Raw genomic sequence first — 15,199 nt, 5'->3', positions numbered from 1 at the left:
TTTTCTCTCTTTTAACATGTTTAGGTTACTGGAAATGTCAACTTTTTTCAAGTTGTTCAGGACATTTTTAAAAATTGATCCATTTTCTTTGAATACAATAAAGTGAAGTAGTTAAGTATAGTAAAGACTTCGTTAAATACGTAGTGCTTGGTAATTGGTATTTTTCTTGTGTGGCAACAGTTGCAACTGGACTGTATAGATATGAAACTTTTTAATTCAATTTGATAAAATAAACATAAAAATAAAATAAACTTCGATAGGATTGAAACAAAAACAAGATTTATTCCTATAAAGTAATAAAATGAAAACAGATTAGACTAACAATAATAATATATATAATAACAAGATAGTTGGATACTCATGAATATAGAGATTCAGGGTGAAATGGACAGACCAAACAAGAGTAGTAGGCCTTAAAATGGATTAATATTAATACGACGCCTGAAAGTAGGTAAAAAAAATCCTTAGTTCTATAGTGTGGTATTACAATTTTATAAAGATTAACTAGTTCGTGTGTTATAAAGTAACGTAAATATTGCAATTTCCGTTAGATTTCCAAAAAAAATGATGTTTTTCAAATGATTTAGGTCGCTTGCTAAAGTCGATTAGAATTATACAGGGTTCATACTCAAAAATAAATGCTTAACCATTTTTTTTTAAGTAAACCGTATTTTCAAATTACGTTAACTTATGGACAAACTGTATCAGATTGAACAGAATGATGAGATTATTAATTGCTTGCATCTTAATCAAAATAATTGACTATCATATGATATAAATATATAAACCACCAAGCTCTCTACAACATATAACCGCAACTTGTTATGCCACTGATCTTCATTAGAGATAAAAATTTAAGCTGATGCATTGACAAAAATTATACGTTCTACTAATTTTGTTGATATTTTCATGTGAATGAATACTGGCATGAAATTATTTTCTCAATAAACTAAGTTCGCGGTGTCATTACTGTTAACTCTTTTAATTAGTTCAATTTTAACTATTTTGTTTGGTTCTTATTCAATTCATTAAATTGCAGTTATAATAGTTTGTTCTATTTTTGGAGTCATTTATTATGGGAGTATATTATTATTTTTATCATTAATTGAAAAAATTGTTTCCCAATAATAATAATTAAAATCATTACAGCTATAACGAATTGAATTAAAAGTTATTTATATTCATTAATGAATAATTTCCTCGATGTTTCATACAAGGGCTGCTACTTAAGTTTTGAGATATACAAATAAAAACAAATATTTATGATTGGTTATGGCTTTATTGTTTTTCAAAATATTCCCCATTAAAATCAATACACACAAAACAAGGACTGTACAGCGAATGACACATCAATTCAATATTTTGACACTTCTGCAAACCAATGCTGCTGTACCATCAGAATTGACCGCTCTACATTACTCTAATAGGACTGTGGCGTTATTACAGTTCTTCCAGTTCTTCCAATTATTCCAGTTCCAGTATTTCGAAAAAAACAGGCGAGAGTTGCTTTGGAGTGCTTCGTTATCAACAAATTTTTTGGATTTTTCTCGTCTTGAAAGAGATATACGCACAGCATCGATGTTTTCTAGCAAAACAGCCAATTTTATACGACCTTCACGAAATTAATCCGGTAGCGAAGTACGACCATGATTGAATTTGGAAACCTAGAGGAACTGGTGGCTGGAGATGGTGCTTCATTATAAAAAATTGAAACGAGTTGATTGGCACACAGAGTGTAATCCATGTCGATAGTCTTGGATAATCATTGCTCGAAAATGTTCGCGATTTAATTCCAAGTTTTTTAATAGATAAAAACGTTGTTTAATCTAGCAATATGGTTTCCTAAGTTTTATTAATTAACTAGTTTTATCCTATAAAGATAATTAAGTTGACTTAAGTGAAATTTTTCATTTTGAGAGCTACTCCAAGCTATCATATCAAGCTGCTGATAAGTTAACCTCTATACACTTTTTCTAACTCTATAATTTTCAGCCCTTCCGTTTGGCGTTTAGAGTACAAATTGTGAATTTGTTATAGGTTCATCTTTTTGAAGATAGTTGATGGAAACAATTCCATGACTTCTCAAAAATCGGTCCCATCACTTTGCGGCCGTTGAAACCAATGATATTGAAACTAATTCAGATGGTTGTGGTTAGTTTGTATTGCCCCATTTTGACAATTTGTCTGATATTATTAAGAATATTGTGATTATTTATATAGCGGAATTTGTTACCTTCCAAAAATGTTGCATTCTCATCAACCTTTTCTATTTTTATGTTCCTATAACAAAGAATACGAATTATATAAACATTTGACATAGAAAAATAGGAGAAGAAAAAATAGGAAAAATAGAAAAATAGAGACATAGGAGAAAAATATTTTTCTCCTATGATTAATTTTTATTAATAAATTATTCTTTCAACAAAAAAATATCTATTTAACAATTCAGACACATGTTAATATCATCAAATTGTCTGAGATATTGGTTATTTTGCCCAATTCTAACAGCAAATATAATTAAGAACTTAACTGATATCGGTTTCCGTTATATTGTGAGCTTTTTGTTTTTTCATTTATGGATGACTTTCACATCGTTATTTATACGCTATTATTAACTCAGGAAGCATACTCGTATTTGTTTCTTTCTTGATTCTAGATACATTGGAAACTAGTGAAAAAAAATAGTGAGAGCTAGGTAGTTAATGACAGTTAATTTACGTATACTGTTAAAAACGTTATTCATAAACTTATGTACTGGGTGGTAATGATTAATTAGTATTGCGTTTCTACAATGAAATTTGTGTTAAGCAGACCATGCTCCAAAGAGGAACGCTGGTACCGAGGATGGGTTTGTGCCTATGCATTATTATTGTCTCCTAATAAATTCTTTTCTGTTGATTTTGATGGAAATATGGAATATTTCTTTAGAAATAGGTTCAGATAACAGCCTCTGCCTAATATTCAATCACAGTCAGTAATCGTTTGAATAACACAATATAGATAAGGTACCAAATAAAAGCAGTAATTACGTAATATTGAGAATTAATTGGATGAAATTTAATACCAAAATTGGGTAATAAGGTTGTTGAAAATATAAGGGAAGTTATGATATGACAATTTGGAAATATTGGTATTGAGAAGAAATATGAGTATTTCATTTACGATATCACGTTAAAAAACGATCTAGCTGAGACTTATTATTCTCTTTTTTTGATAAAATGATTAACTCATTCTTTTTATTTCGTAGAAAAAATTGATGTCTAGTAAAAATGAAAAGAAATACAAGAACTCTATGCATGGAAGGTAACCTGTATGAAACTAATTGTTTTCTGCATTTTCTAAGTATATCTTATTTTTTATTGAACTGCATATAGCAAGAAGATGTTATCAGATAGACAATGTGAATTTAGAACTTATTTTTTTCAAAAAACTGCACATGATCTACTAATGTATAACGTCATCTAATTATTCTGCCTAATCGGAAGTATACGAAGGATGTTTGGAGTGATTCCGACCTTAGAGTGAAGATGTCAACACTCATCAACATAAGTTGTAAATATAGTAATAAATAAAGTAATAAAGTAAATATATTCTCACATGCATGCAGCCATTTTCGATGCTTAATTGGAAAATCAATCGTATCCGCTTACGGATAGAACCAAGACTCTGCACCATCATTTACGACTGTAAAATTCGAAGCTGCTGAATTCAAACGACTGACGACGAGTATTCGGGATGGCCAAAAACTGTGACAACCAGTGATATAATCGAAAAAGTTCAGCAAATGATACTGGATGACCGTCTGACGAAGGTTAGATAGATAGAACAGGCTATCGACAAATCAAAAGAACGCATTTGCTATATACTGACTGAGAATTATGGATACTATCCGTGTGTTGGGTGCCGCCTTTGCTCAGTTTGGACTACAAGCACAATCGAATAAACATTTTTTAGGCCTCATTTTCGCAGATAAGACAAAATGGGTTGGATTTTTTTCATCGATTCATAACAGTAGATGAAACTTTGTTCCACCGCTAACTTCTGGAAACAGAAAACAGTCAAGACAATGGATTGCAAAGGCCTAACCTGCTTCTAAACAGGAAAAGACCACTTTATGGACGGAAAAGGAATAGCAACCGATTCTTGGGATAGTCTGTGATTATGTTCACAGTTTTACACATCATTAACTAATAATTCAAAGAGACAATATCAAGACAACGCACCTTCTCACGCTTCGCTGAGCTAAAATTAACAAATTCCACTTTAAATTAGTTGACGGTTCATTATATTCTCCAGATTTCGTAACCTCAAACTTTCACTCACAGGAGAGAGATTTTTTTTAGATGAGGACATATTGCTTATTTTGAGGAAAAAGACGACAACTATTAGAGAAAAAGTAGAGACTATGTTGAAAATCCTGATCGTGAAAAAATGTCTTGTTTCTTTGTTAGGTCCGAAACTATTCTGACAACATGTATGATTTATGCTTATGGTATATTTATCCTTTTTTCTATAAAAATATTTTGATGTATAAATCAATAATGTTTATATATCGTTGATGTAACTGACTAATTTCATTGTTGATTTGTAATCTTTAGAAGGCTGAATAATTGGGTAAATTTGGTTTTGTGTTAATGGCTGTTACTTCAAATTTACCATCTTCAACATTAGTTCTGGCTCTAAATGCACTTTTCATACTATGCTCCTATTTTCTGTTTTCCTCTGTACACAGACAACTCAAATTTCAACTAAGCTATCGAAAATGATTGATAATGGAAGTTATGCATATATATTGATATTAGGGAAGGTAGCAATCAATTTAATTGAGAGCTAATATAAATTTTTTCTCGCCACTAATAATTTGTAATACTTTGTACGTCATATAAAAGATTATTTAACGTTATATTTTATCTTTATTTAAAAGTAATAAATATATCCTTCGATGTGTTTGAACAGATGTCGAACATCTCTATATCAGTAAAGTTCCGCAGGTACTGTAATCAACAGTTTACATTCAATTCAAACATACTTATGACAAATACGGAGAGTGCCTTTTTCTCTATTTTCCAACAAGAGTGACAGATCACTCAGCAAGAAATATTTTTTCGTTATTTTCTATTAGATCTATTAAAAAATTTCTCATCATTGTTTATAGCGATAATGAAAATATTGTGACAACTGACGACTATAATGTAAAAAGGGAAATATTTTCAATCCTACGGATACTAAACGCCCAATAGCGTGCATTTATTTAATTATTTCAAAAATTATGAGATAGTTTATATAAAACTCAACACAAATCAATTTAAAAGACACACATCTGGAATTTTCGGAATATCTTCTAAACCAGTATATTCATTTTCTTTTTGTATGACACTCAATTTTGCCATAATGATTCTTTTAATAACGATAACATGGCTGTAGGAACTACATGTTCCTACAGTATGAATAACATTCTACGAGCAGGGACCGAATTTGAAGTTATTATTTATTGACTTTAAACAGGCATATGATTCAATATTAAGAAAACACTTATCTCAAGCTCTAGTTAAAATTGGAATACCTAAGAAATTAATACGATTGGTGAAAGTGACACTAAACAAAACTGAAAAGATAGTAACCAAAGAATGAAGCTTATCCCAAAAAAGGCTTAAAACAAGGCGACCCGTTATTAACAGTGTTGCTTAATTTCCTACTAGAGGTGATTTTCAGGGGTAGTGGATTACGATCCCAAGGAATGATTAATAATAGCAGAAGGCGAAGAACAAACTACAAAAAGTATTTTTACTATTTGAAAAGACAGCAAAAAGATATGGCCTACGTGTCAAAGAACATAAGACCAAGTATATAGAAATGGGATACTACTTTTCAGGTGACAACCAATTGAAAATCACAACAGATCAAAACTAGAAGTTTCGGGTCAATAGAGTACAAGAGTTGGAATGCCTGGGAGGGACGGTATCAATTAAGGAGGACGAAATTGAAGAATTTGACAAGAGATTGGCAACAGGCAATAAAACACCTGTATCACTAGGAAACCTATCAAGGTCCAAAGATATCTCAAGGCTAAATGAATGGAGAGAGTAGTGTTAAGAATAAATTTTGGAGGGATACGAGTGGAATAATATAAATGGAGAGAAGAAGAGCGGAGATTAAAAGGTTGTATGGTCAGGCAGAGATTAGTTATATAGTAAGGCCAAAAAGACTGCGTTGGTTGAGCATATAAACAAAATGGAAGGTGGGTGGAAAGAGCCTTAACAAATGGAGATGGTGCAAAATGAAGAAGAAGGCGTTCACGTATAAAATGGCTAGAGGCATCACAATTCACTGAAATATATTCACAATGGTAGAGTATATCTATTCTTACTTGAAGGACTATAAATATGCTTCGACCTTAAACTTAATATATCGTGACAAGTTTTAAAGGAACACTTATAAAACCCATTCGCAAAACAAAAGTATAGAGTAAATTTTACCATTTCACATGATACAAATTTTCCAGATAATGAGCATATCGTTGGCGACTTTTTGTAATGATTTCTATAATAATGAAGACAGAGACCGTTAAACTAAAAATTCACAACGACATTGGCGCAAACAATTTATCTAACCGACTTTGTTTGTGTTGATGCAAAATATACAAACAGACTAATTTATTGTTTTTTTTAATAATCTCTATTGAACATATTTTCCCATTGATGTCCTCCCGATTTACTGCATATGTGACTTCATATCCGAACTTTTTACCTTCAGTTTCTGAAGACGATAACTTGGTTATTGAAACGCGAGTGAGGCAGTGTAATTTTGAGTGTTAACGAAGTGGTAGTGAAAACCGTGTGTTCAGTATGAAAATAACCAACGATTCCAGAAATACCAATTCAATTCATTATCTGAAGTGAATCATTTATTACGCAAGTTTTAATCAAGTTTTTGGAAGCAGCTGGTAATTTCTGAAGGCCAAATCTGGAGAATATGGTGGATGCTCAACTCATTTCTAGCCTGTCTGAGGCAGTGCGACTGTTGCAATGACGGACTTGTGATTGGATGCATTAACTCCCATTTGCGCAACGTTCCCCGGTACTTCTCTTTCATCGCTTCGCGTAATTTTGGAGATGAATTGACGTAATAAGTACCAGTGAATTTGGCTCCTAATAAAATTAGACTTTTATCTTTCCAAAACACGATTAATATAATTTTTTTTGCTGATCACAAATTTTTATGTTCATGCTGACAGTAAGTATCTACTGTATCTAATGGTGACACGCACAGCCTGAGACCATGTACTTTCTTTGTGGAGTAGCTCCACCTGCGTGTTCGTATGCATCACATTTTACCTCACGAACTTTACACTATGTGATATGATACTACAGATTGCCTTAATGTATCAATCAAATTTTAGTGAACGCAAGTATTTAATTATCGCGCTTTACTGGAGCCGATCCCTTTTGAGACTGAAACATGTAGATTTGTCAGTCCCTAGCTCAAATCTATAATGATCTATAATCTATAATAGATTATATGACAATGATAAATAATGTATTAATTTCAGAAATTTGTTTCTAGCCAAAATGTGTATTCTTCTTCTTTAGGTGCCATCTCCATTTTATGAAGGTTGGTTATAATTTCGGCATACTCATTTCGGTTCTGAGTGGTGCGAATTAAAGATGATCCAATCCATACCAGTCCAATCGCGTATGTTTTTTAACCATGAATGTTGTCTGCGACCAGGTACATGTTTTCCTTCGTTTTTTCCTTTTATTATTAATTTCAGTATATAATACTTGTTGTTATTGTATATGTGGCCTTTCTTCTCTTTATTATTGTAAGTAACTTTTTTCTTTCCCATACGTCTAAGCACTTCATCGTTAGGTATATGTTGAGTTCATTATATTCTACAGTAGTAGATCCACATTTCAAAAGCCTCGAGTCTGTTCATGGTATCAACTTTTAATGTCCATGTTTCTGCTCCATACGAGAGAACAGAGTGTACTTACGCCTTTACAAAACGGTATTTTAAGTTCAATGTTGCGTTACATAATAGGTTTCCCACCTTTAGGAATATGGGTCTAGATTGGTCTATACGTAATTTTACTTCGACGTCAAGGTCTATATTTGTTGTTATGCAGATGTCAAGATATTTAAATTTCTCTACTTTCTCTTTTATGGTGTCATAGATGTTTATGTTTAGTTGTGGGTTTGGAAGTTTTGTTATGGCCTTTGCTTTTGTGTTTGTTACATTAATTTTCATACCTAGTTGATCTCCCACTTCTACAACTTTGTTGATTAGGCTTCTGGATTTTCTGCAACGACAACCGTGTCGTTTGCATAACGTATGATGTTTAATGTCCTGGCGTTAATTTTTATTCCATCCTCGTCATCGCGTATTGCTTGGTTAAATATGTGCTAAGAGTACACATTCAACAGTTGCTTCTTGGTTCCAATAAAGATTTCTAATATTTCTAATAAACTCGATGTTTTATTTGTCTAACGCTTTTGTCTGCAGTAATGTTAGAAGGAGGGTAAGATTAACTCGATCGAAGGCTTTCTCGTAGTCTATGAAACAGGCATAGATATCTTTCCTCATGTTTCGACATGTCTGGAAGAGTATTAATAAGCTGGCTAGTGCTTCCATTCGCGAAATCCAAATTGGATATCGCTTTGATCGGCTTCACATTTATGGTATATTCTGGTTTTTGTATCTAAGAACTTGGCTCATCAAACTTGTCAGTCTGAACTCATCACATTTCTTGGATTATAGAGGAGAATAAATACATGAACATCCTGCAGTAACTGGAAAAGTGGCAACAAATTTTCTTCTTCTATTAGTTTCATCATTTCATTCTATATGGATTTCGTCTGGACTGTATATCTACCTGTATACTTTCAATATATAGGTACGGGGCACTTAATGACCGATTAGTTTTGATTTTTTATAGATATTTTTGGAGAAATATGATAGATTTTCGTCATAGGTAGAAATATAATTTTTATCAGAAACACGCACCCACGCATAGATATCAACTTAATGTCTATTGTAGTGTGAACATATTTTTTTTTTCAAAATCCAATTAATCACTGGTTTTTCCTGGTATGACATTGGTTACGGACTAAAATATTACTTCAAAGCATCATTATTTTTCCTACTTTAAAGGCTTAATTGGATTGCAAAATGTCCTTTTAAATAAACAATAAAATATTTATTTATTAGTACTGTTAGCACTTTCATAACGACAGGGTATATTTTTATTCTTTTTGACAAGTTTTGTAAAAATCTCGCTAAATATTTAAACACACCAAAGTCACGGTCATCGAGGTTTCACAAACAGTTCTACAGACCTCAGACCTCAGACTGGTTTTAAAGAGTGTTTGTTATCCTTCAATGAAAATATTATTTTGGGAAGTTTCTGCGAGTATTCCACATATATCATATCACATAAGGAAATGGAATCCGGATTTTTAAACTTTTGTGAGTGAACTTTATAAAGGTAAAAACATTAACAGTGGATATAACAAAGCATTATTGAATCTATTGAGTTCAGAAATGAATAAATAACGCCCTCAAATACAACAGAAAAAATTTTGTTTCCTAAAAATATAATATCGATGGAAAGAGTCATCAAATTAAACGATTTTTGCATCCACTGCAAATTCTCCAGAAAAAGAAAAGAGATGTGCCTCCAGTGTAAAGGTGGTTGTTGAGATTGAAGTTTATTGTTAAATCAATTTAAGACATGTAGTTCTTCAGAAAAAGTAATTGAAAAGTTAAAGTAACGTAGGAGTATATTAGGTGGCTATATATTAAATAAAAAGTCTGGATTTTATTTAAAATTCATATATATTCGTCTTTATGATTACCTCCATGCGAAACTTCAGCACGCACGCAACATTCTGTTTCACAACACAACATATTAAAATCTTTTTCTTTTCACAGTAAATTTTATCTTAAGCATCAGATAATGAGATAAGACGAGTAATCTAACACTAGAAGGTTTATTGGTTAAAAACTTGACTGAGTGAATATACAAAAATTACATCTTTGCATGAACTTTGATTTGTTCATCCTAGCCTTGTTATTTTTCGTTCAACATGGATTAATGATTTCCAATAGGTTTGATACTTTTTACAAGGCAAGTATTTGTACAAATATTTTGTGAGAGTCTACGGATTCTCTATCTAAACCCAACCAAGTCGTTCAGAAAATTCTTCTGAAATTGGGAAAAAATTAGTATTGAGTTGTTATTGAATATTTGTTTATAAAAAACAATATACTGACACAAATAACAGAGGAGTTTGCCTTATGTAGATACCAAGATTTTGCACCAGCATTCATGAAGAAGATACCGATATCAAAAGATGCATTTTCCATATACTGACTGAAGAATTATGCAATGAACATTACCCAAGCATTATTCTCGTTGTTCAAGCAAAATGGGTCGGATTTATTCCGTCGATATATAATTGTAGATGATACCTACATCTACCACTTTACTCTTGGAAGAAAAACATAAGCACTGAATTGCAAAAGGCGAACATCCTCTGAACAATGCTTGGATGCTTTGGGATGGTCATGTTCATTGTTTGTCTTTAAAAAGGTGACACGATAACAGGAGACTGCTACGCATCATTACTTGATAAGGTGAAGGGAAAAAACTAAACACATCTAAAGGTCTAAGAAATAAGAATTTAGAAAAATTCATATATTTATGTAGCAATATTTAGGATATATTTATGTTTTTAACTTGTCTTGATTTTAGGTTCCTTCTGTTATAAAATTGGTTAATTTTTTAACAATAATAATTTTAATAATTACAATATTTCAATAAATATGATATTAGTATGTCATTTTAAAATATTTTGAAAAAGACTGAAATAAGTTGAAACGTTAATTTTTATCTTTCTTTTAAAAAATTATTAAAAAATAGAAATTTTAAAACAGATATATATATATATATATATATATATATATATATATATATATATATATATATACTACTTATTGTTCATTCAAATTGAGAGAATTGATATACCTTTCCACTGTAGCTGACCTGTTGACCTAGTGTCAGTCTTTAAATCATAACTATCGAAACGAAGCCACGAATTGTGTATGGGTCGTTGACCATCAAAAAAAAAAGTTTCCATTATCGTATAAATGCAAACTCATTGTTAAAAACCAGGTTAGTCGTGTTAATCACGAAAAAAATACGATAAAATTAATTACTTATACTGAATAGCGTGAATATTTCAATTTCAACAATTATAACTTTTTCAGAACAAAAGAGTAAGGTAGATAGTTACTTACTATCAACCTTATTGAAAACAAAATATCAATGCTGAAGAAATTACGATCATAAAAGCGAGTTCAAAGTACAGCTTCGTGGTTTGTAAGATGGATGCATGAGGAAGATAAAAAATGCAAGTTCACACAACATAATTGCTCAGGGTACAATAACGTTTGCATTGTATCCCTTTTAAAAGGTGTGAAAATACCCGAATGGTTAGCTTATGTGTAGCTGAGGAACGTAGCATTTGAAAGGCAATTTATTTCTCTTAGCATAATCGCATTTTTTTGGATCTAACTAATTAATGTCCATAAAAAATGAAATCCAATGGTCTCTCACCATTGTATCCACTGAAAATGTTGGTTGAAAAACTGTCTTCCACGTGTATTATATAATGGTATTTTTCCATTTTGTTGGATAGTTAGGTGATTTTCTAAAATATCACTGTCATCTTCCATTGTTTCAGTTTTAGAAAAGTATTTTAAGTTTTTTTTAAGTTTGCTTTTGTACATTTACAATGGACAATAAATATTTTAAACATTTAGACACAGAGTTTGAGGACGAACGGTTTTAATACGCAAGAGATAGGTTTAGGTGATGTTACAGGTGCGAAGCCAGGAGGGGCAGGTAGCTTGAATGTATGCCCATGAGCATTAACAAAAAACGACGACATTTGTGTTGCTTTCAAAAAAAGCAAAATCAGTTTGACGTCAAATGTTGCTTATTTCTATCTCATTTGAAGTCAAGGTAATTTCTCATGTAGTAATGTTAAAACCCATTAGTAGGTCTTCATAACTTTCAAAGATACTAATTTCAACTAATGTATGATAAGTAATGAATGCCAGTTGACAGTGGTGTACCATAGGGTTCAGACTTATGAATTAATGGTAAATTGCCCGCGAGTGAACCAGATATACAAGTTTTATATTCTACCATGCGCAAAGATCTCTTTACTATTATGTTCTGATCTGACGCGAACGGCTTCTGTTTAAACATTGAGAAAATTTTAGTTTTATTCTCTCTCTCTCTCTCTCTGTGTTTTGTTTTTCCTAACCGTAATTGTTGACCACCAGATGATCACATTCCATTGTCATTGTTACTCTTGTCGTCTTAGCGTTTTATTGGTGGAATTTAAAAACAGTGCCACTTTTATCCAATATGTAAACATTATAGTCTTGGAATATTTTTTTACCCACACTAACCAAAAGATTGCAACTACAATAAAAACAATAACTTGGTTGCAATGAGGAACATCGCTCCAGTTTTTATAAATAATAAATATTTATTATGCTTTGTATCCTCAGATACATTTTGTCAAAATTCTAAAATTATTAAAGCAATGACGCGTTTAGAAATGATTGTTCTTCAGATTGAATAACGTAAATAGACAGTTTAAATTTAGTTCCATGAATATCACAGCCACTTTTAACAATCAAATTTATTTTAAAATAGAGGATAGTCAATGTATAACTATAATACCACATATTAAAGAATAATAAAAATTAAAGTACATGTTTGACATGCGCTATTATACAGTCACATAATTCTTACTGTAAAAGCGCGTGTTGAAATATAGTTTAATTTTTAATTTTTATCAAAGTAAATAAATAACGTAATAAAACAAAAGCTTAAAATAATAATTAATATAAAATTTTTAGAATATAATAATAATAAATTAATGTAACGTGCAGCTGTGTGAACTTGACTTTCTCAGACATTGCTTCAGCCAATACGAATCGTTATAAAGGTACCACTAGCATCCCATGAGCCGATCACGCGTTTTTATTGCTCTCACTACCGACCTGCCAGATTATAGAACTGTTCATCCACATCTTATTAATTCAGAGTCTAATGACTTGGTAAGAGGATTACACCGGCTAAAACAGTGGGATTTACTAAATACAATGCAGCAACACATGTTACTGCAAGTGATCAAGAAAAGCGTCATGAAATATTCACCGTAGTTTTTATAAAAGAATACTGTAATTGCAATAGTGTGAATAGTTTATTTGTAACAATCCGAATCCTTTGAGCTCTATGAAAATTAATTCTCATTGCTATCTCTGGTTCATTCTGTAATGTAAGAAGCTACAAAAGGGTTAAAAAGATACTTTCAACCTAAAAATATGAAGAGTATGATGGATAACATTTGGAGCCTAATACTAGACAAAGCAAAACATATTCATTTCTAAAGCTTTTCCATGTTTCTTGTTTATTTGGGATATTGTGTCAATAACATAGAAGGGTTCTGTCTATAAATAATGTTCGCATAATGTGATTCCCTAAATATACTATCCATACATTTGATTTTTGTGTATGTTTATTTATGATAAGGATCCCTCTCACTCCAATTACGAGAGGATGTCCTTTCAGTACAAATACCAAATTTTCTTTTCTCTCTATTGTTAATTTCCATCGTTAGGCAAGAAGACTTAATATCATTAATGAAGAGGAATTCAAAATAAGCATACCCCTAATTTTGAGGTAGATTTAGCTGACGAATGGTAAACATAACCACAGACTCTACTAAATATCAAGTCGACGAGTCGACAGAGCGACTCTGTTACAAATTTCAAGATTACCTACCTAACGTTAAAGTCGAATTGTTTTTCCTTTTTTCTTTAGGTACACCCCATAAAATGTTGAATAAATTTCTTCATTGGAACACTACGTGAGAAGCTGACCACGCCAGCTAAATAATAAATAGGTGTAGCGTTATCTCCATTAGATTTATATTGGACCAATGGATGTATGAGGTTATTTTCATACCTCGCTCGATGATTCGGAAAATTTTTGTGTGTAATAGATCTGTTTCTTACGTGAAAAATATAACGGCCAATTCGAAAATGTCTATATCAATTGAAATTTTATAAAATGAAAGAAAGGACTGCAAAGTCCCGATTGATGTTGTGAGTATAGTGGGATTAGAGGCAACAATTGTATACAAAGAAAGTACAAAACCTAGTCAAAATGTAACGTTTTAGAAATAACGTTATCAACAGTCCTGTCGTCATTCTCTTGCATTTCATTCTTATAAATAATGACAATCATTTGTTTTTCCTCTTAGGCGGAGTATAGCTAATGTCAACAACTTCATCATCTGTGTCAGACATGTTTGAGAAAATTATGCAACAAACAAATATGAACAATCTTACTGCAGTACGATAATACGATGCCATGCCTGTACCACACCTAATCTAACGGCTACCACAATGATGCGGCGCTTACCCCTCCTACGCGACTTTTTATTTGTGGTATATACCACTGATTTGGATCAGTAACGATATCCTGCTTCGTTTCGCCCGGGATGCTCAGGGGTTGATTACACTGATCATTGTTTTTTGCTTACTATCTTTCTTCGATCTATGGTCTTTAGTCCGGGATTTACATGTACAAAAAAACATGATAATGGTACATATGTACATGAATAAGATCGATTTTTGGTAATGAAAATTGTGATGAAATCTGGTATTTATATTTTTTGTGATCCGAAATAAAATTGTAACATTGTTTCCAGTATTTATGTTTGTAGTTTTTAACAAGAATTTTACTTCTATTGCTAATAACTGTACAAATAATAATTTAATAGCCTTTGCTGTATGAGAGAGAGCTACAGAAGAACGTCGCATGTTGATTATATGAAAATATATTCTAAGAAACCATAAAGTATTTCTGAATATCATATGCAGAAGTTCGTATTTGTATGTCGGAATATAAACTATTATGTCTTATGTCCTGATTTTTTCTCAGTGGATATAATGCAGAAATTCAAAATTACATTATAACCATATGAATTCCCTTTGATACGAGTACATAAATAAAACTTTTGACACATTTAGTGTTTTGTACCTAGATAATTGGTATTGGCATTCCTTTCGTTGCGAGGTATAAAATTAGAGAAATCGTGCATTAATCGCAAT

Source organism: Diorhabda sublineata, chromosome 11 (genome assembly GCF_026230105.1).
Source record: "Diorhabda sublineata isolate icDioSubl1.1 chromosome 11, icDioSubl1.1, whole genome shotgun sequence".
NCBI classification, from domain to species: domain Eukaryota; kingdom Metazoa; phylum Arthropoda; class Insecta; order Coleoptera; family Chrysomelidae; genus Diorhabda; species Diorhabda sublineata.
Note: the sequence above shows the minus strand (reverse complement) of the source record.